Source organism: Rhinoraja longicauda, chromosome 18 (assembly GCF_053455715.1).
Source record: "Rhinoraja longicauda isolate Sanriku21f chromosome 18, sRhiLon1.1, whole genome shotgun sequence".
Lineage (NCBI taxonomy): Eukaryota > Metazoa > Chordata > Chondrichthyes > Rajiformes > Arhynchobatidae > Rhinoraja > Rhinoraja longicauda.
This window is the reverse complement of record NC_135970.1, coordinates 14,497,884-14,521,738: the sequence shown is the minus strand read 5'-3', so window position 1 is coordinate 14,521,738 and position 23,855 is coordinate 14,497,884. Positions and strand designations below refer to the sequence as shown.

At 44.9% G+C, this 23,855-nt stretch overlaps 1 protein-coding gene across 1 annotated transcript in view; it reads left to right on the top strand.

Moving 5' to 3' along the window:
- The first annotated feature begins 14,782 nt into the window (after window positions 1-14,782).
- Window positions 14,783-23,855, top strand: part of LOC144602068 (EF-hand calcium-binding domain-containing protein 4A-like) — a 109,030-nt gene continuing 99,957 nt past the window's right edge. The window contains exon 1 of the mRNA XM_078414756.1: window positions 14,783-14,876. The gene's annotated coding sequence lies outside the window, so the exon portion shown is untranslated. The remainder of the gene's footprint in view (window positions 14,877-23,855) is intronic.

Sequence of the window (23,855 nt, the reverse complement as noted above, 5' to 3'; positions counted from 1 at the left end):
GTTACACACGGACAAATTTTTGTATCCTGGCAAAGGTTTGTTCCACAATCAGCAAGATTTAAGAGGCCATGTGGTCATCAACTCACTGCTGCACATGGGCCTTTGACGTGGATGAGGGCTGATCTTATAGAGTGTATAATATCATGAGAGGAATGGATCGGGTAGACGCAGAGTCCCCAGCCCAGAGTAGAGGAATCGAGAACCAGAGAACATAGGTTGAAGGTGAAGGGAGAATGATTTAATAGGAATCTGAGGGGTAACTTTTTCACACAAAGGGTGGTGGATGTATGGAATGAGCTGCCAAATGAGGTAGTTGAGGCAGGGACTATCGCAATGTTTAAGATGTAGCGAGTCCAGAAGCGGGTGAGCGCGTTCCGCCGTGGTGACCCCGACATGATCTGAACACGCAGCCTTCTATGTCCCTACAAAGAAACAATTAGACATGTACATGGATAGTGTGTAGGAATGAACGGCAGACGCTGGTTTAAATCGAAGGTAGACACAAAATGCTGGAGTAACTCAGCGGGACAGGCAGCGTCTCTGGAGAGAACTAATGGATGACGTTTTGGGTCAAGACCCTTCTTCCGACTGATACTTGTACATGTATAGGACAGGTTTAGAGGGGTGTGGGCCAAACGCAGACAGGTGGGATGTTGGTCGGTGTGGGCAATGTTTAAGTTGGGCCAATTTGGCCGTTTCAACACTCTTATGACTGTATGGAAATTGTTGCCCAGCAATACCAACATCCCTTCAAAGTACCTTGAAATGCAATGCACATTAGGTTCAGGACTTCCTGAAATTGAAAGTCACTATATAAAATGCAAGCTTGTTTGTCAGATGCCAATAAATGCTCAAGAAGCAAACAATGGTGTCACCATATAATAACGTATAAGGCTGACTTGGAACAAGATAGTTTTTAAACTGTGAAAATTCCTCTGAAATGTCCCGATTGAGATGGGTAAAAATAATGCATTGACGTTCTCTTGTAACATTGGGCCTGCAGACAAAAAGCCAAGCACATCTCTTCCCTTCTATTTTTAACATATTATTTTAAATTGCTATTTCTTACAATTAGTTTCTTCTACTTCCTTTGTGTACAGATTTGCATGTAAATAATTAATGCTCACCTCTTTTATAGGCAGTAAACAATTGCACAAGGCATTTAATGCAGGGTTTTGAACATGTTAGGACTTGTTAGCCATTTGTGAGACTTCTCCTGGAGGTTACTACCATGTCAGAAAACAATGAAGAATTTTAGAATGTAGAAACAAGGAAACTGCAGGTGCTGGTTAATGCACAAAAACACACAAAGCGCTGGAGTAACTCAGCAGGTCAGGCAGCATCTTTGGAGAACATAGAACATAGATCGGTGATGTATCGGGTCAAGACCCTTCTTCAGAAGAAGCGTCTCGACCCGAAACATCACCTATCCATTTTCTCCAGAGATGCTGCCTGACCTGCTGAATTACTTGCGCTCTTTAACGTAGAATCCGAATTGAGCAAAAACCCAAAGTGCTGGAGGAACTCAGCAGATCTGGGAGCATCTATGAAGGGAAAGGACGTGACACATTGGGTGAAGCCTCTTCAAATTTTATAAAGGAGGATCCAAAGTCAAAACGTCGCCTATCAATTTCTTCCAGAAATGCTGCCTGACCTAAGTCTGCCTGATTTCCTCCAGCACTTTGTGTTTTGCTCAAGATTCCAGCATCTACAGTCTTGCGTGTCTCCAAGAATCCTAATCGATATCACTTGCCAACTTCTTCCCTTCTGTAAAGGTATTTTGCATCTCGTGGGTAGGGCTGTGTTTCCACAATGTGCATTCTGCGCATGTAGGTCTATTGAGGGCATGAACCTAAGTGAGATCTATATCTCAACATGCAGGCTCACAGACACCTACAAACACACATGCTTTTGCTCCATCAAAGTAATCATGTTAGCCATTGAGAGCAAGAATTCCAGTGACTTTGCTTAAAATCTCCCCCTTGCACATTACATTTTCCACCAAAACCTAGCCTGGCTTTGAAAATGGCATTCTGGCTGACAGTTAACCCAGCAGAGAGTAAGACTTCAATGTGGACTGATGGCTTGTGTGGCTGCACCACTTTGCGGCTGCCTTGGACTGAAAGAGGGAGCTTAAATGCATTGATTTTTGAGTCTGGACTCGATCAGATGCAGGGTTTACATATATCATTGCTCTTGCACTGCTCTGTTGTAATATTTGTCAATTAACCTTTGTGTTAATTAATAAAGTATTGCATTTACTGGTGTATTGAACTTTTTCCAACATTACAGCTTCCGGTGTAATCTATTAGTTTTTATTAATGCATCAATTGATGTATAAACAAGATTATTTGATTTTTGTTCACCTCTTTAAGCTAGAGGATGGTGAATTTTCTCCAGCATTTTACAAAGCTGATTGATACCTCTGTCAGTTTACAATCTTGTCTGTTTTGTCCTGTGGTATTGCCTTTGCCTTTGAATGTAATTCTCCCATCAAGATAAAATGCAACAGATACCCACAGAAAGGGTGTGAGAAACGTGGTGCCCATAGACTAAATGTTTCAAATAAAAACAAAATTGGTGTCGGAAGAACACCAAATATTGGGAATACCTGACTGATCCAGATGTTTTGGAAATAGCAGCAATTTGCCTCAAAATAGAAAAATATTCCAGCATACTTTTTTATAAAGCCTTTTTAAAAACCATGGACCTGGAACTTAAAAAGGATATATAGAAGCAGGCAGCTGAGATTTTATTATAGCCTATAATAAAACCTATATTTTATTGTTGGTTTGTAGGTTAATTGGCTTCAGTAAAAATTGTAAATTGTCCCTGGTGTGGAGGATAGGACTCGAGTAAGGGGACCACTGGTCGGCACGGGCTTGGTGGGCCGAAGGGCCTGTTTCCGTGCTGTATCTCTAAACTAAACTAAAGCAGTGAAGTTTTGCAGGTAAAGAGTGAGGTGGTGCGGCAACTGACCGTAAGAAGGGAGTTCTACGGCATTGGATCTTGACAATGTGACTGCCTACTGTGGGGAGAAGGGAGGGAGATGCACAGATAACTAAAGTGGGAGTGATGTTGACTTCGGGTAGGATTGGAGGTGATTAAGAGCTAAAGAAGTCTTATGGGTTTAAAAAAGAAAATGTTATGTTTCAATGTAGAAGCAAATAATTTGATACCAAAGATAGATACAAGGTACTGGAGTAACTCAGCGGGTCAGGCAGCATCTTTCCTATCCTTTTTCTTCACAGATGCTGCCTGACCTGCTGAGTTACTCTCGCACTTTATGCTTAGTTATGTTATGTTTTAAATTTGTCAGACTGGGATCTCAACTAAATTACCAAGGGGTGGTGCAGGCTGAGAAAAACATGAGTACGTAACCTGAAGGTCATAGAGATTGGAAAGTGAGAAGCTGAAGAGAACATCGGAGTAGGTTGCAGGCAGGGCCGTCTTAACACATGGGCCTGATGGGCACTTGCCCGGGGCCCCACGAGCATAGGGGCCCCATGCTGATCTGTGTATGTTAAGTGACTTGCAATAAATAAATACTACTTTAAAAATGTAGGTTCAATAAGTACTTTTTTCTCAACATTTTCGGTCCCTAAGTGCTTCTCACAGCGATCTGTAAGTGCTTTTCGCAACAATGTAGCACCCTAAGTCCATCGCTGTGCTTTTCGGTAAGTGCTTTTCGCCGGCATGACAGGGGGGGGGCTGGTGGGGAAAGGGGGGTGGGGGAGAGTAACGGTAGGGGCCCCAGTACACTGCTTTGCCCGGGGGCCCATAATGCTGTAAAAACGGCCCTGGTTGCAGGTGACCAAGGCCTGGGTGAGAGTTTCAGCTGTGCTCAGGCTGAGAGGAGCAGATGGAGCTGGCTGAATGGAGATAGATGTGGGGGAGGATATGAGATGACTAGTTGCGCTTGGCGTTAAGATATCAGGGTTTCAAACAGCCAGTTACATTAAATAATTACGTTAGAGCAGAAGAAACGGGATCAGGTGGGCAAATTGGCTCCTCATTCTTGGTCTACAATTTAAGAGGATTATCCCTGATCCAACCTTGGCTTCTCATCCCATTCTCTCCCCATAACCTTTCAATGATTCCTTTACTATCACGTGTACCAAGGTACATGGATTTTTTTTCATACAGATCAATGATATTATTACCATACAGAAGTACAATCCAGGTTAAGATGTGTGGGTTTGTAGGTTAATTGGCCTGTTCCTATGCTGTACTGTTCCAACTTCTGTGTTCTCAGATGGGATGGACTGAACAAAGGAAACACCTGTGATTGAGGGAGACCAGATGAGCTCATGTGGTAGTTAGAAACACATTATGCTTCTATGTCTGTGTTGTGTATTGCTGATGGGAGGTGTGCGAGACAAGTCCAACAGAAACTTAAGGTCCTGGTGCTGGCATAGAGAACCAAGAGTTGTGTTTGTTCCTCAACCAGCTTAGTCTGGTGAAAGGCCTGCCCCTCACACACACACTGTGCCAAATGGGAAGGAACGCTGGAAAATCTGGTGGTTTGTACAAGCAGAAGTGGGGATGATAGGTAAAAATGGAGAGGAAACAAGGGATGGGAAAGGGGGGGGGGCAGAATCAAAAGGGGAGTTGTTGGGTTGTGATTAGGTCAGGCCGAGATCAAAATTCTGCTGGATGACTGGGATTAGCAGGGTGCAGGTCAACTTGGATCAGAATAATTACCTTTGGTCTGGGAGAGGAAGTGTGATTAGCTGAGGTAATGGTCTCTCTGTTTAGTTTAGTGAATTTATTATTTTTGCGTGCACGGAGGTACAGGGAAAAGTTCATGTTCATAAGTTCATAAGTGGTAGGAGCAGAATTAGACCATTCGGCCCATCAAGTCTACTCTGCCAGTCAATCATGGCTGATCAATCTTTCCCTCTCAACCCCATTTTCCTGCCTTCTCCCCGTAATGCCTGACACCCACTTTTTGGTTGCACGCTATCCAGTCAACGAATGGACTATACACAAATTATAATCAAGCCGTCCACAGTGTACAGATACAGGATAAAGGGTATAAGGTTTAGTGCAAGATAAAGTCCAGTCAAGTTCGATTAAAGATAGTTTGAAAGTCTCCGATGAGGAAGATGGGAGGTCTGGACAGCTCTGTAGTTAGTGAGAGGATATTGGAAGAAAACTGTTCTAGTTCAAAGGTTTCAAAGGTCTTTTATTGTCACATGTGCCAATTAAGGTGCAGTGACATTCGTATTACCATATAGCCATACAAAAAAAGCAACAAGACACACACCTACACAAAAGTTAACATAAACATCCACCACAGCGGATTCTCCACATTCCTCACTGTGATGGAAGGCAATAAAGTCTAACCTTCTCTCATTTTTCTCGCGCGGTCGGGGCAGTAGAACCATCGAAGCTCCTGCAGCTGGTGGTTGAAGCCCCCATGTAGGGGCGATTGAAGCTCCCATGGTTTGGAGCTCCCGAAGTCGGTCTCTAACCAGGGACCATGAGCTCCACGATGTTAAAGTCCGCAAGCTCCTGCAGTTGGAGCTCTGAGGTCGATCCCTGGCAAAGGGATCACGAGCTCTGCGATGTTAAAGTCCTGCAGGCTCCCGCGGTTGGAGCTCCCGAAGCCGGTCTCCAGCAGAGGCCTCCAGCTCCTTGATGTTAGGCCGCAATGCGGGCGGAGATGCGATATGGAAAAAAATCGCATCTCCGTCGAGGTAAGAAGTTTAAAAAAAGTTTCCCTCAACCACCCCCCACATAAAAAAAGCTAAAGAACACTAAAAACATTCATTTAACACATACTAAAGAAACAACGAAGGAAAGGACAGACAGACTGTTGGCGAGGCAGCCATTGCTGGCGCCACCCGGTGGATGGGAACACTGGAGCGGGGTCAGAGGGTTGGTTGCTGGGAAACAAAGATGGTGGTGAGGGGAGATGTATGCTGTTGGGTGGTCAGGAAAGGGGGAAATCAATCTAGGGCTGCAAATTGGCAGGTGGATGCGAGGGATTTGTTAGTGGGATGATAGAATCTGGTGGGTCTGAGTGGCCCAAAGGACAACTTTGTAAGTACGTTGTAATAACCAAGAACTGCAGATGTTAGTTTATACCAAGGATAGGCACTAAATGCTGGAGTGACTCATCTGGTCAACATGGATAGGTGATGTTTTGGTTCAGAACCCTTCTTCAGACTGATTGGCTGAGGGGGGCGGGAAAGAAGGCCAGGATAGAAAAGGGGCACGACAGGTGAAGTCAGGCGAGGGGGTTATTTGATAGGCAGATTGTTGGACAAAAGCTAGGGATCAAAGGGCAGACATTAGCCCAAGAGGATAAAGAGTTGTGAGTTGGTAAGTACATTACTTTTGAAAGGTCCTATTTGCCAGGGGTTCTAGTGCCTGCAAGTTCAGCAATGCAGGGTTTGCAAGTAATGCAAGAGCACGTTTCTGTGCAAATAGCCCATGGCAGGCACAGTCCATGTGTCAAAAACATTGATCTTTCTGCATGGAAACAGGCCATTCGGCCCACCACGTCAATGCTGACCAGTGGACGTCCATTCGTATTAATCCCAGAAGTTGTGTCTCAGTGGCAGATATGTATCCACACCATTGAACGCAGAGGAGAGTGTCCAATGCTTTACAATGTGCCCAATGCAGCCGAGAAGGAAAATTATTGCTTATGCGACTTGCAGTAAATGCCCTATCTTCTGTTTATTTTACCTTAATTATAATTAAATAAAGCGGTAAGGATGATGATAACACTACTTGGTTATTTTTCCGGGCGATGTTAGGTTGGTGTCAGTGTCCAGAAATTCTTGAGATTATCAGCAGAGGGCACTCCTGCACTGGGTACCACTTGCCATTGTGGGCCATTGTCAAGTCTCTGGTAATGTGTGGGCCGATCGAACCCCTCTTGCCTGTGTTCACCTTTTTCTCTGCCTCCCTTTGTCCTACCTCTCCTCTTTCCCAGTTTTCTCATGCAACCCACCCTCCCACAATCAGTCTTTGGACTTTAGAGATACAGTGTGGAAACAGGCCCTTTGGCCCACCGAGTCCACGTCGATCAGCGATCACGTCGTACACTAGCACTATCCTACACGCTAGGGAACATTTTTCAATTTTACCGAAGCAAACCTGTATGTCTTTGGGTTGTGGGAGGAAACCGGAGCACCCGGAGAAAACCCACGTGGTCACAGGGAGAACGTACAAACTCCGTACTGACAGCACCTGGAGTCGGGATTGATTCAAGATTCAAGATTCCAGATATCTTTATTTGTCATCCAAAAAACAAGTTTTTTGGACGAAATTTAGTCACCCACAGTCCAACAATAAAAGCAATAAAACAAGCAAATTACACAACCCCAACCAACACACAAAAAAAAGAAACATCCATCACAATGAGTCTCCTCCAGTCCCCTCCTCACTGTGATGGAAGGCCAGAATGTCTTTTCCCTTCCCCTGCCGTCTTCTCCCGCGGCCAGGCTGGTGTCGTTGCCACGTTCCAGGCCGCGCCGGACGGTGAAAGGTCCGCAGCGGGCCGACCCAAGCCGCGTGATCCGGGGCGGGTGAACACTCTGTCGCTGCCGCTGTTGCTGCACGTCGGGGCGGTCATGGCTCCCAACATTGAAGCCCCCGCCGAGCAGAGAAAAATCCCGCAGCCTATTTCAGGCCGCGCCGGACGGTGAAAGGTCCGCGGCGGGCCGACCCAAGCCCCGCGATCCGGGGCGGGCGAACACACTGCCGCTGCTCCCGATGTCGGCATCCACGCGGCCCGAGCCTAAGGTGAGTCGCAGCCGCTCCCGCAGCCTCCGAGGACGGCCGGCTCCGCTGATGGTGAGTCCAGTCCGCGGGCTCTGCGAACCAGAGCCCGGGAGGCCGCCAGCTCCAGGAGTTGGGCCGATGGTAGACCGCAGCAGGAACGGAGACCCGACCCAGAAAACAAAGGTCGGGTCTCCGTTCGGAAGGAACACATCTACAAGTTTACAGTTCCCCCCTCCCCCCCACATACACCCATAGTACACAAACACAAAAACACGACATCACAACTACAATTAAGACAAAAAAAACAACAAAACACAAAGACAAATGGACCGCAGGTAAGCCGCAGCTGCTAGGGCAGCGCCGCCAAAGATCCTGGTTCTATACCGCTGCGCCACTGTGCCGACCCAAAACATCACCAAGCCATGTGCTCCAGAGATGCTGCCTGACCTGCTGAGTTATTCCAGCTCTTTGTGTACCTCTAAGCCTTTCCTGTCTTTATAGCCAAGAATATTTGTACACTCTCCACAATCTTGGCCCAAACCTTATGTTATCTTATACTTTGGGCTACTTATCTTGGATAGTTTTGATTGTGGAGGCAGATTTTGACTGCCTGTTATTGTAACCAAGACTAGAATTAATGGAACATTCATTGTTTTTTTTTTCAATAAAGTGCACACAATGTTAATGTTAAACGGAACGTGATATTAACTTTAAACCGATAACATCAAATGTATACCATCGTGACATGCAGCACCATTACAAAAGTAATCTGATTCTGTTAAGGACGTTGAGGATATATTATACAACACCCTGTGCAACACTTCCTAAATTTACATACAGGGATTGAAGTGAGCTTGGTAGTGATTGTGTTGTGGAAAAAACAAGCCATGTCCCCGTGACCTCAGTGTCGGAAGGAACTGCACCTGCAGGTGTAAACTCGAGATAGACACAAAAATCTGGAGTAACTCAGGCAGCAACTCTGGAGAGAAGGAATGGGTGTCCTTTCGGTCGGCATCTGAAGAAGGGTCTCGACCCGAAACATCACCCATTACTTCTCTATAGAGATGCTGCCTGACCTGCTGAGTTACGCCAGCTTTTTGTGTCTATCCCCATGACCTTTGATAGGACAACTATCTTCATGTTCCTCATCATCGCGGTCTGTCAGAAGCACTGTGTCTGCAGGACCACTGCAACTAAAAACCTTTAACCCTGGCAAGCTAGGAATGCCTAAATCTAAAACAACGTGTCAAGTCAAGTCAATTCAATTTTATTTGTATAGCACATTTAAAAACAACCCACGTTGACCAAAGTGCTGAACATCTGATTAGGTTCCAATGGAAAAAAAAAAAGAAACATACAGTAGCACGCAAACAGTTCACAGCGCCTCCTCAATGAGCCTCAAACGCTAGGGGGTAGAAATAAGTTTTGAGCCTGGACTTAAAGGAGTCGATGGAGGGGGCAGTTCTGATGGGGAGAGGGATGCTGTTCCACAGTCTAGGAGCTGCAACCGCAAAAGCTCCTTTTGTGTGGATGGTATCAGCAACAACATACACATGAGAAGGGAGGTCCTGCATAGGTGAGGAAATAACCAGTGTTACAGTGAGGGTAGGGAGGATAAGAAACACGGTGTATTGATTTATGTCAGTACGTTGCCTTAAAATAGCCACTGTGACAAGGTCTAGATGTAGAAACAAGAACTGCAGTTGCTGGTTAATACACAAAAGGACACAAAGTGCTGGAGTAATTCAGCAGGTCAGGCCGCAACTCTGGACAACATGGATAGGCGGTGTTACATAGTGATAGTGGAGTGGGGACAGGTCCCATCGGTCCAACTTGCCCACACCAACCAACACCAACTTGCCCACACCAACCAACATGTCTCATCTACACAAGTCCCACCTGTCTGTGTTTGGCCTATAACTCTCTAAATCTATCCTCTTCATGTACCTATCTAAACGTTTCTTAAACGTTGCAACAGTACCTGCCTCAACCACCTCCTCCAGCAGCTCGTTCCATACATCCAGTTCTCTATCAGACTGAAGAAGGGTCACAACCCAAAACGTAATCAGTCCATTTCTCTTCACAGATGCTGCCTGACCCACTGAGTTCCCAAGCACTCTGTGTTTCGCTTAATAGTTTAGTTTAGTTTATTGTCACGTTTACCTTAACAGGAACCTGCTATAGTTCACATGGACAATGTTACATTGCGGCATTTGATTATTTCTTTTGTTGGTCCTTCTGCTTGCAAAACACAACCTCTTTTCCCATTAACATTCTCTCCACCTGTTTGGTGAGTGTTGAGATACAACTGCCGTCTGTACTGTAACTTAGTCAAATACCATCCGTCAACTAGACACAATGAACTGCAGATGCTGGTTCACAAATTAAAGAAAACACTAAGTGCTGCAGTAACTCAGCGGGTCAGGCAGCGTCTGGATAGGTGACGTTTTGGGTCAGGACCCTCCTTCACAATGTGTCGTACAGGGGAGGAAGCTGTAAGACGCATCCTTCATCTAATGAGCGTGGCCGTCGAACACTGGGCGAGATTCTGGAGTTTGTGAGTCAACCAGCCAAGACTGATTCAGCTACGACTTAAGAAGGACACACAAGTGTGTGCTAGTTAGGATCATACGATCAATAATGGGATTTTAACTTAGTCTGGCCTGGGGGCCTGAGGTTTGTTAGAAGTAGCCAACTTCCTGTACGATGACCTCAGTGAGCTTGGCGGTAAGAGAGTTCAAAGATGGCTACCACTCCGCTAATATCTTTTACAAGCATAGCGTATCAAATTGCACTGTACCATGCGTGTTATCATGGAAGGACTGAGTGAGATTTAGAAGACATGGTGGACATCCAATCTTCTCCAGTACCTGGTAGAAGCTGACAGAGTCAACATTTTTTCGTAAGATCCACAAAGGCGATGTATACTGGGGTTTGCTGCTCTCTACATTTTTCATGGAACTTTAGAGATACAGCATGGAAACAGGCTCTTCGGTCCACTGAGTCCGCACCAACCAGCGATCACCCCATACTTCACACTGGGGACATTTTTCAAGTTACAGAAGCCAGTTAACCTACAAACTTGCATGTTTTTGAAGTGTGGGAGGAAACTGGAGCACCTGGAGAAAACCCATGTGGTTACAGGGAGAAAGGAGAAAGGAGACAGCACCCAGAGTCAGGATCAAACCCGGGACATTGGCATAGTAAGGCAGCAACTCTACCGCTCCGCCACTGTGTCGTCCTGATGCAGGAAGAAGATCTATTGTCTATTGTGGATCTACATCCATGGAAACCGCATTGTGCCTCAGGGTATATCCGGTCAGCTAGTCTGTGAAGTCTTTGCAGGGTCGCTCAGACAAATGCCTTCCTATGACACTCAGAAACATTCCAGCAGTGAAGCTTGGACAATTTACCTACTGTATGTCAGGAAAGGAAACGGAATAATTTTAATTTCCGCTGTCTTCGTCGCGCCCTGGGGGTTTCTTGGCAGGACAAAATCACCAATGAATCTGTCCTCTCCCTGACCAACACGCTGAGCATCCCTGCGATCCTCAAGCAGAAACGTCTCCGCTGTCTTGAACATGTCCACAGGATGGCAAATGGACACATCCCCAATGATGTGCTCTACGGGGAGGTCACCAATGCATGGAGGCCAAGAGGAAGATCAAAGCTTTGTTATAGGGTTGCAAATAAAAGAAATAAGACAAATGTTAACATTGGCACTGATGGCTGGTAAGTGGCTGCTCTGGACCGGGGGAGGCGGAGAAAGGACCGCCAGGTGGGTGTGAAGCATCACGACAGAATGTGCTCCAAGACCCTGGAGGTCAGGTACCAACACCACAAAATGGTCAACGGCAACAGCAACACACTCCCCTGTGCAACGGCCAGAGACAACGTCACCTGTGGAGGCTGTGGGAGGGTCGGCCTCTCCAGGATAGGTCTAGTCAGCCACAGCAGGAAATGGGACCACAGATGACACATTCCCCTCTCCAAGCAGGACAACATCAAAGCCGCACCATCATCCCTCACAGATGGGCAGATGCCACCTATATAAGCATTACAATTCTGACTCACCAAATTGGCTTGGCTGTCAAGACCACTGTTCTGCATTTCAGGATTTCGTCCAAATGCAAATCTTATTATCATAATTATATTTGCTAATGAGCGTGGATTTGCTGAACAAATGCTTGACTGTCATTGAACTGGGATTTTTAAGCCACCGCACATTTGTATCTTACAAAAGGGATTATCCTGTACAGAATCCACCAAACGCAAAATGGATTCTATGGCGCTGTGACCATGTGAATGGATCTCTGATCGAGAGACAGATGGCGATTAAAACTGCAAATGGATAACTAAAAAGGGGGAGGAGAAGTATTGGAAATTGTACGTGATTTTGTTTAGAGGAGAGTGTGTCAGTTTGTCCAGTTCTATCGTGGAGAGCAGGAATAGAGACACAAGGAAGTGCAAGTGCTTGAATCTGGAGCAGACTGTAGAAGGGCCTCGACCCGGAACGCTGCCTGTCCGATCTCTCCACAGATGGCGCCTGACTTGCTGAGTTCCTCCGGCACTTTGTGTTTCGAGCAGGAGGAGGAGATTGTCCTCATTCATATTTTTGGGGGATGGGAAACGAAGAAGAGAAGTAGAATAATTCCATGGAGGAAATAGAAAAAGTACGGGTGTCAGAGGTTATGGGGAGAAGGCAGGAGAATGGGGTTAGGAGGGAGAGATAGATCATCCATGATTGAATGGCGGGGTAGGCCTGATGGGCCGAATGGCCTAAATCTACTCCTATCACTTATGACCTTATGAAAAATAGCATTTGTCATATGCGGGGTGCACAAAAAGAAATAGCGGGAAGTAAATGGAAAGGAAAGGTTTAGAGGGATATGGACGAGATGGGCCAAAGGTGGGAAAATGGGAACTAGCTTAGAAGGGGCATCTAGGTCAGTATGGACGAGTCGGCCTGCTTCCATGCTGTATGACCGTCACTAAGTAGAATTCTCTTTCAGGATGGGTAGTTTTAAGTACCATTTAAAAGTAGAGCATTACCAATTGAGGGATGTGGGCAGCCAACCGTCTATAAGTGGATTTGAGTCCAGGAGCAAGGAGGTCCTTCTGCAGTTGTACAGGGCCTGGTGCGACCACACCTGGAGTATTGCGTGCAGTTTTAGTCTCTTAATTTGAGGAAGAAAATTCTTGCTATTGAAGGAGTGCAGCGTAGGTTCACCAGGTTAATTCCCTGGTTGGCGGGATTGACATATGGTGAAAGAATGGATCGACTGGGCTTATATTCACTGGAATTTAGAAGGACGAGAGGGGATCTTATAGAAACATATAAAATTCTTAAGGAATTGCGCAGGCAAAATGCAGGAAAAATGGTCCCGATGTTGGGGGAGTCCAGAACCAGGGGCCACAATGTGAGAATAAGGGGTAGGCCATTTAGGACTGAGATGAGGAAAAACTTTTTCACCCAGAGAGTTGTGAATCTGTGGAATTCTCTGCCACAGAAGGCAGTGGAGGCCAATTCACTGGATGTATTCAAGAGAGAGTTAGATATAGCTCTTAGGACTAACAGAATCAAGGGATATGGGGAGAAAGCAGGAACGGAGTACTGATTTTGGCTCAAAAGCCATGATCAGATTGAATGGCGGTGCTGTCTCAAAGGGCCAAATGGCCTACTCCTACACCTATTTTCTATGTTTCTCTGTTTCAAACATTGGCCATCCTCCCTCTACACCCTTGGTCCTCACGCTGGGCCCAGACCCTCAACATCGACCCTTCATTTGGCTCCACAGATGCTGCTTGACCCACTGAGTACTTCCAGCAAAAATAAATGACACAAACTGCTGGAGTAACTCAGCTGGTCAGACGATGTCTCTGGAGAACATGGGTAGGTGACGTTTTGGGTTGGGACCTTTCTGTTGACCTTCTTCCCCTCTCCAACCAGTTCTTTCAGCGGTTTGTTATCTGCTCCCGCCGTCTCTTTAGTCTCCACAACTATTCACAATTCAGCAATTTAAAACAGGTTTTAAGTGGTATTCAAATAACTTTATTTCCCTGCGCTCCGATTCCTGCACATTGTTCATCTGCGAGTCCCTGACAGTTGCTCCAAGGATGGTCACATCTATGTGGAAACAGGGACGCTGGTTTACACACAAGGACACAAGGTGCTGGAGTAACTCAGCATCTATGGAGAACGTGGGTGGGTGAAATTTCAGGACCCTCTTCAGACTGGTTTGAGGGGATGGTATGGGGGGAATAAAGCTGGGAGAAGGGAGAAGCAGGACAAAGTGTGGCAGGTGGACACAGGCCCAGGAGGGGTTACCTTAGAGGTCAAGACCATTACGAATGGATTCCCCTTTCTCCCCCCCCCCGAACTATTTGAGTCTCCTTGTAATTTCGCAAGACACTACAAGTTTCTCTATAACGAGACATTGAAATGTGCAGTGGCACAACTGGTAGAGCCGCTGCCTCGCAGTCCAGGCGACCCGGGTTCGACCCCCAGCCCCGGTGCCACGTTGATCTGGAGAATACAGCTATAATAGTTCAAGTGAATACATCGGTGGGTGTTTCCGTATTCTAATGACATCTAATGAAACGTCGTGCCTTTGAATTTGCTTAGCACTTTATACAGGTGGAGTGGAGTGGATTGTCACTGACAGGTGCATTGCTCAGGAGGCGCAAATCAGCATCTGAAATGAAAATTTGCAGTTTCTAACAACAGTCCTTAAAGTACAGTTTCCTAAAGTACAAAACAAATGCCTCAGTTGCCCTCAGTGCGATACAATATTTGCCCTCAGCAGCCAGACCGTTTCAGGAAATTGGCTTCAATAATCTGGTTTGTAAATTGCACATTCCTTTTGGAAGAGGTGGTTTCGGGATAGTTTAGTTTGCAGCAGCAGAGAGAGTTGACAACGACTCCCGGCTCTGCCTCTCCCCCCCGGCCGCCTCCGACTGCAACAGCATTCGCTACAGTTTCCCATCCAGTCTGTATCACCCAGAGTGTGATCTCTCTCAGCACCCGCACCTCTACAGGGCAGTGGAACCGGAGCTGTGTATTCGCCTGATCGAGCCTGTCTTCCTGTGGCAGCATTCCGGGGAATCCCTGCGAGAACTCAAAGCCAGGAACACAGGTAAATGTGCTTTTAAACTTCGGTCTGCAACTTCAATCTGCAAAGATGCCCATCGGAAATGGATTCAACCATGATAAAAGTTGTATCTCGACTTTTTACTCCCCCCCCCCCCCCCTTCCCCCTGCAACCGTGACAAGAGAATGATGTGAGGTGTAAGAAAATAACTACAGATCCTGGTACAAATCGAAGGTATTTATTTCACAAAATGCTGGAGTAACTCAGCAGGTCGGGCAGCACCTCAGCAGAGAAGGAATGGGTGACGTTTCGGGTCGAGACCCTTCCTTATACCAAAGACAACAGTAAACACCATCCTTCTGATGGATAAAGGTGTATGGAAGTGAAAGGCTTGGAGAGAGTGAATGTGGAGAGGGTGTATCAGAGTCTCGTGGAAGAGTTTAGGACCAGAGGCCAGAGCCTCAGAAGAAAAGGATGTACCTTTAAAAAGACGAGGAGGAATTTCTCTAGTCAGAGGGTGGTGAATCTGTGGACTTCATTGCCACAGATGGCTGTGGAGGCCAAGCCAATGGATATTTTTAAGGCGCAGATTGATAGATTCTTGATTTGTAAGGGTGTCAAGGGTTATGGAGAGAAGACAGGAGAATGGGGTTGAGAGGGAAAAAGAGAAGAGCCAAGGTTGAATGGAGGGGTAGACTTGATGGGCCAAATGGCCTAATCCTGCTCCCATAACTTATGAATTTATGAGAATCATGAAAGAAAAAGATCGGGTAGATGCACAGTCTCTTGCCCAGAGTAGGGGAATCGAGAAAACAGAGGACATAGATTTAAAGTGAGGGGGGGAAAGATTTAAGAGAAACTTTTTCACGCAAAGGTTAGTGGGTGTACAGAACGAGCTGCTACAGGGGATAGTTGAGGCTGGTACTATTGCAATGTTTAAGAAACAATTAAGGTATATGGATAGAACAGGTTTTGAGGGATATGGGCCAAACGCAGGCAGGTGGGACAAGTGCGGATGGGACATGTTGGTCGGTGTGGGCAAGTTGGACTGAAGGCCTTGTTTCCACGCTGTATGGCTCTATGTCGCTCTTGACTCTAGAATAACGCCTTCAGGACAAATGTTCGGTGACCAATCTCCTCTGCTTTGGTCCTGGAGATAATGAAGTAGTGCCTTGGTAAATAGATACCCTGATTTAAAGTGCTACTTGTTTGTCATTACCTTAGAACAACGTAGGGTAATGTTATTGAAACATGCAAAGCAGTTACTGGGCTTGATAGGGTGAATGGTGATTTGACGTGACCTTGGGATGGGGCATCTAAAACCTGGCTCCGCAGTCTTGATATAAGGTGACTGCTTAGGTTTAGGCTTGGGGGGGGGGGGGAGAAAACATGTCTTTACCGAGATAGTAACCTAAAGTGGATTTTAATATCAGTTGTGGAGAAAATTCAAGAGAAATGATTTTTTAATAATATGGAATTCAAAGGATAGTGTTTAAAGCAGGAACAAGGAATTGCAGATGCTGGGTCATACACAAATAGAGCTCTAAGGCAGAAACTCTACCGCTGCACCACTGTGCCGCCCCTTTGTTTATGGTGAGGGGGGAAAGATTTAATAGGAACCTGAGGGGGTAACTTTTTTACACAAAGGGTGGTGGATGTATGGAACAAGTTGCTGGAGGAGACATTTGAAACAGGTACTATCACAACAATTACAAAATGTTTAGGCAGGTACATGGATAGGATAGGTATAGTTAGATATGGACCAAACACAGGCTGGTAGGACTAGTGTTTTATTGGGGCATGTTGGTCAGACTGAAGGGCCTGTTTTCACGCTGTATCGCTTTTGATAAAAGGGCACAAAGTGTTGGAGTAACTCAGCAGGTCTGGCAGCATCGCTGCGGAACAGGGATAGGTGATGTTTTGGGTCGAGACCTTTCTTTAGACCGAAGAAGGGTCTTGACATGAAACATCGCCTGTCCATGGTCTCTAAGGATGCTGCATGACCCACTGAGTTACTCCAGCACTTTGTGTCCTTTGGTGTTTAATGCAGTAGAGTGATAAAGATTAACCATTATCTTCAAGAATAGTGGAGTAGTCACGAAGGACCAAATTAACTTATCTCGTATGAAGGAACAGCAATCTTTTCATCTAGCTGCAAATTAGACCACTGTTATTAATTGTTTTTTTTCACACTTTCATCTTCTCTTATACTTTCTTATGTTTTCTTTGCTTCTCTCACTCTACCTTTGGTTGTAAATGAAGGCAAGTATTCTGGTGCCAGAAATGCTCTCACCTACATTATGTAACTTTTTCACACAGAGGGCAGTGGCTATTTGGAATGAGCTGCCAGAGGAGGTAGTTGAGGCAGGTACGATAATGACATTCACAAGGCATTTGGACAGGTACATGGATAGGAAATATTTGGAAGGATATGGATCAAACGCAGGCTGGTGACACCAGTGCGGAGAAGGCATCTTGGTTGGCATGGACAAGTTGAGCTGAAGGTCCTGTTTCTGTGTTGTATGTCTGTGACTCTCCGACTAAAAATGTAAAAATGCCAACTATGTGTGATGAACTCGTGTGGAATTTTAGATTTGCATGTTTACAATGGAGAATAAAGAAACCAAGGCATTCACTTCACCTAGCCTAGTCACTTTATTTCCTCTTGCATGGGAATCTCTCAAACTAATTCTACAGAGTATTAAAGTGAAATGGAGAAAAGCAAGTCCTCATGCTATCTATTTTTAAAATAGTATGGAGCATTATACATAGACAGTGTAACTATTTGAGAATGACATGCAGTTTCAAAATAAAAGTCATCTGTTGTCTCATTCATGAATATAACAGTGCTTGTTTAGTTTAGTTTAGTTTATTGTAAGGTGTACTAAGGGACAGTGAAAAGCTCTTGTTGTGTGCTAACCAGTCAGCGGAAAGACAATATATGGTTACAATCGAGCCGTCCACAATGTACAGATACAGGATAAAGGGAATAATGTTTAGTGCAAGATAATCTTCAGTAGAGTATGATTAAAGATAGTCCGAGGGCCTCCAATGAATTAAAGATAGTCTGGGGGGTCTCCAATGATACTCCAGTGCTTTTAAAGAGCTTGGCTGGTATTAACAATACTGTTGTACCCATTTTATCCATTCCACCTCTCCCACATGCAAGAACACTTATTTTAATTTGAAATAAAGTTTTCTCATAGAAAACTCATAAATTTCCTGTTAAGAATTTTAAAATAATGATTTACTGAAAGATTTACTGAAAGATTTGGATTTCAGATCCAGGCATGAGATGTTCTAAATAATAGTCATACAGCATGGAAACAAGCCTTTCAGCCCAGCTTGCCCATAACAACCAAGATGCCCCATCTACACTAGCCCAACCTGCCCGCAATTGGCCTATTATTATATCCCTCAAAAGCTTTCCCACCCATGCACCTGTCCAAATGTTTTTTATAAATATTATGCCTGCCTCAACTACTTCCTCTGGCAGCTCATTCCGTATACCCACCACCCTCTGTGTGAAGAGGTTGCCCCTCGGGTTCTTATGAAATCTTTCCCCTCTCATCCTATGTTGAAAAACTAGTGAGTTTCCTTTCTAGTCTAAGCCAGAAAGAATTGGGCGATAGAACTAAGCTTGGGAATGAGTGATAATAATCTCTCTATAATGAGTGATAATAATCTCTATACATTCGATATTAGTCTTCATTTTGAAAGAGGAAGTTCAACAATTACCAGAAATTTAGAATGCTGTATGTAGCTGTTGCTTCTCCTTTGGATTAAAATTTATTACAGCAATCTAAATGGTTAAAAAAAATTGGGATAGGTTTTTTAACTTTTATTTTAAGGAGTGTTGTAAGTAATTCTGACTATTAGCTCACACAGATTTAATCACACATGTATATCTCTTTAGTTTTGGTGACTCATGTTAAATATATGCCGAACGAATTTCCCAGTTTAGTCATTGGTACTTCTTTGAAATCCTCCGATAAATGCACAGCGTAATTGGTATTACACTGTTGACTTGTTAAGTAGCAATTTTTACAGGAACCAAGAAGGATCAAATTTTAATAAAATGTTTGGTGGTTACGTGGAGTTAGGTGCCTGCCGTTGTTTTACTGAAAATTCACCAGGAGTTGCTGTTTGTGCTTAATAGGTGCAGCAAAGGAATGCAGTCAGCTGACCTCAAGGAGTGCTATTACTCCAAATGAGGCGTTTGACATTTCCTTGGCTTATAATTACATCCTGATGTCAAAGCAAACAGTTTTGGACCGACTTTAAGCTGAAAAAAGCATCACCGGGAGACTGATTGTCCAGTTGCTAGGTAACATGAGGGAAAGTGGGACATAATGAAATCACCCGCGTATGTTGGTATGGTGAAGAGCTCACAGTTTGCAAACCACTTATTAAAGCAAATCTCATCTGGCCTCCACTTGTTTTGAATCGGCCACTTTGGGCTCTTGAAAGGGAGGTTAAACATGGTTGATTTCCATAACCTGTTGAGCAGAAACTTATGTAAAGCATTCTCGGCTGTGTTATTCTGTACTCTTATGCTTTATATAGTTCATCCATTAAGTCGTCATCAGCTTGCCCTGAGGGTTGTCAACACGAATAAAAGTTAGGAGTGTTTACTTTTCATATGTCCCGAAATAGAACAATGAAATTCTTACTTGCAGCAGCACAACAAGTTTGGGTGTTCCTCATTATGTTAAAGGAACATAAGTAGTAATAGGTAGAAGAAGGGTCTCGACCCCAAACGTCGCCCATTCCTTTTCTCCTGAGATGCTGCCTGACCCGTTGAGTTACTCCAGCATTTTGTGAATAACTAGTAATAGGATTGAAACGAAGTTTGACTTTGATATGAACAAAAGCAAATGCAAATTCAGTAATAATGTTTGAGTATCAAGAGTGAATATAACATGAACAGCAGGGGTATGGGGGTAGTTGGAAGGAAAGGGGGAATCCTCTTTACTCCAAGTCCCACTGCACGTGGCTGTGTGTAAATTTTCAAGGAGACATAGTTTGTTTTATCATGTATCATAGATACATAGAGTTATAGGGCAGGGAAATGGGCCTTTCAGCCCAACTAGTCCACGCCGACCAAGAAGATGCCGACTAAGACAGTCCTACTTGCCCGCGTTTGGCCCCTATCCCTCTAAACCTTTCCTATCCATCAGTCGATCACTATCTACTGGAGTGAAGGAAGAGATCTGGTTTTGATATAACTGGTACAAACAGACACAAATGTTACTATCCTCTTTGTAGAATTCATTAATTGCAGGCCGGAACAGAACGTGTTGTCCCCAATGCTAGGTCCCCATGGAAGTGAAGATGATTAAATGCTTAAGCATGATCACGTGGCATGATTTAGGTTCCATTAGAGTGCTTGAGCAAGAGGAATAAAGCCTTGGGAAACAAAGTCGCAAAGTGCTGGAGTAACTCTGTGGGTCAGACAGCACCCCTGGAGGACATGGGCAGGTGACGTCTTGGGTCAGGACCCTTGGGTCAGACTTTTTGGAACCCACTGTGGATCACTTTGAATTGATAAATCTCTGTGTTAGCATTCAATAAACAGTTCAATAAACAGTGCCGCCCCTGACATTCTGAAGCATATTTTAAAAAGGTTTCTGCATAAAATATGAAAGTGAAGGACATACGCTCCTGCGGGGATTTTGTGAAAATTTCATCACAATATGTCACGATTGTAAAGGAATCTCTCAATACCTCAAATACAGCAATGATCTTCATTTACACGGCATTTAACAATAGGAAAAATACCTGAAGAAACCCTTTAGGAAGCACAAGAATGTTCAATTGGATTCGGAGACAAATTGGAAAGGGATAAGATTGGTGAGAGGATCACTGGTTTTGCCCATACAATGGACTTCCAGGAAGTCTGAAGTTAATACAGAGAGGGACAGACTTGGCGAAGGTGGTCTAAAAGATGAGGCCTTGATGATTCAAGTCTGCTCCTTGTCTTTGATCAAAAATAAAATAAATCTAAAGAGATGGATGTCTGTATTTTACATCCAGCTCTTGCAGAAATTAAGTGTGAAATCAGAATCAGAATCAGAATAACCTTTATTGTCATCCAAAAAAACAAGCCTTTTGGACGAAATTTTTCACACAGAGACTTGTGAATTTGTGGAATTCTCTGCCACAGAGGGCAGTGGAGGCCAAATCACTGGATGAATTTAAGAGAGAGTTAGATAGAGCTCTGGGGGCTAGCAGCTTCCAGGGTGACTGCAGCTCCGATTCCAGAATATAAAATGAAAGTTTTCCATGCTTATTAATAGCCAAAAGTGAAGACATAATTGTGTCATAATATCCTCCCGGTACGTCAAAGTACTTTACAACCAACAAAGCAACTTCATTTTATACTCGCCTTGATTGTGGAATAAATGTTTCTGTGCTTCATGTGGATAAGTTGGACCTCAAAATAAGATCATATTAGTAGACTCTGCTTAAGCATCTCTTTGATCTTTAAAACTCACATCCTTGTTTTCAAATTCATTTAGTTTAGTCTACTTTAGTTTAGAGATGCAGCATGGAAACGAGCCCTTTGGCCCAACATGTTTGTGCCGACCAATGATCACCTGTACACTGGTTCTGTTATAGAAACATAGAAAATAGGTGCAGGAGGAGGCCATTCGGCCCTTCGAGCCAACACCGCCATTCATTGTGATCTTGGCTGATCATCTACAATCAGGTTAACCTGTGCCCAACTTCTCCCCATATCCCTTGATTCCACTAGCCCCCAGAGCTCTATCTAACTCTCTCTTAAATTCATCCAGTGATTTGGCCTCCACTGCCCTCTGTGGCAGAGAATTCCACAAATTCACAACTCTCTGGGTGGAAAAAGTTCCTTCTCACCTCAGTTTTAAATGGCCTCTAAGACTGTGGTCCCTGGTTCTGGACTCCCCCAACATTGGGAACAATTTTCCTGCATCTAGCTTGTCCAGTCCTTTTATAATTTTATACGTCTCTATAAGATCCCCTCTCATCCTTCTAAACTCCAGTGAATACAAGCCTAGTCTTTCCTCATATGACAGTCCCGCCATTCCAGGGATCAATCTCGTACTTGATCCCACTGCATCCTACGTAATTTACAAAATCCAATTAACCTACAGACCTGCACGTTTTTTTAGATGAGGGAAGAAACTGGAGCACCCGGAAGAAACCCACCCAGTCACAGGGAGAACGTGCAAACCCCATGCAGGCAGCACCCGCAGTCAGGATCAAAATCGGGTCTCTGGCACTGTAAGGCACCAACTCAACCACTGTGCTGCCCCCTTCCTACACGGTCTGATACTTCTCTTACTCTAGAATCTCCACCTTCAAAGGCAGCTGTTCCCCTACAGTTCTGGACTCCAGCACGTCCCCAGATTATATCTCCCTGTCATCAGTGGTGATGCCCTCAGCTGCCAGGCCTTGTCTGGAAAGCACTTCCACACCCTCGCTCTCCACCACCGCAACTCTTTGGCCTTCCTTTGTTCCACACAACCTACAACTGTGATCAGGTCCCAAGGACGCCTGCCCTGCTTCCGCTTTCTGTAACTCGGGTCTTTGTTGCTTTGAATACACCCATGAGGAGCACCTTGAAGTAACTTTTGCTACAGTAGAAGTTGCAGTTGCCCTTGTCACATACAAAAGGCTGGCTCTCTGATAGCGTCACCCTGAAATGAATTAAAAATGCACTTTGTCTCTTTTTTCTTTCTTTCTCTGACCCTCTCACATTCACACTCCCACTCTCACTATCTCTTACTCTCTCATACTTACCCTCTCACTCTCACACACTCTTACTCTATCTCTCATTCTCACTCATTCCCCCACTCTCCCACTCTCCCACTCATTCTCACTCTCTCCCACTCCCACTCTCAATCCCTTTCATTCTCTCTCACTCTGACTCTATGACTGTCAACGGTAGAGTTCAACTATGAGGTAAAAGGATAAGAGAAGAAAGCTCACACACTGAGACCACTGCAGCTTTGAACTCAATGCCTGAAAGAGTGGAGGAGGTCAAAGCCATAGATACATTAAAAAATATATTTGACAAGTATAAAATGTTGTGATCTGTGTGGCTGTGGTCAAAGAGCTGGAATGTGGGAATAGCTTAAATCCTCTTAAAACCAAAGAACTACAGATACTGATTTATACCAAAAATAGACGCAAAATGCTGGAGTAACTCAGCGGGACAGGCAGCATCTCTGGAGAGAAGGAATGGGTGACGTTTTGGGTCGAGACCCTTCTTCAGACTAATGCCCGGGTAGTGGGTGGTACAGAGATAAAATGTAGTCGGAGACAGTAAGACGCAGCCCACTCCCCTGATATCAGTCTGAAGAAGGGTCTCGACCCGAAATGTCACCCATTCCTTCTCTCCTTAGATGCTGCCTGTCCTGTTAAGTTACTCCAGCATTTTGTGTCTATCTTCGATTTGAACCAGCATCTGCAGTTCTTTCCTACACACTTGAATGCTAAAGTTGTTCCTGCCTTTCTGCTCGTAGCTCTGAAGCATGAGGGGAGCACAACACAACATGCTCCTGGTGTGATAAGTGGAGTAAAAGTCAGTGCCAAAAGGGATACAAAGCAAACCACAGCCTGTGAACACTGCCTGACTGACCGCAGGCAGGCAGGCCGGCCCCAAGTCAAGTGCAGGCCTTTTGCTCTGGGATCCTTTAAAAAAGGCCTTGCAGGCAGCTGCCATTTATTGATCCCCATCACAGGTGAAACTAAATGGCTTCCAAAGAGAAGGGCCATTAGTGGCACGGCAGGCGACCGACCTCTGCAGGCTTGTGGAAAGGACAAAAGTCTAGGGTGGGCATTGTCCCTTTAAGGTCAAGATCAGCAGCAGCGGAGACGTTTTCAAATGTGACTCAGATTATTGATGTCAAAGTGAATGCATCTGGTCCACCATTAAAATTTAAAAGGACTTAAAAGGACTTCAGTGCGATTGGGCACTGAATAGTTGGTTCTCAGCACCTTATTATATCAACTGTGCTCCTTCCACTGTCTCATGAAAAA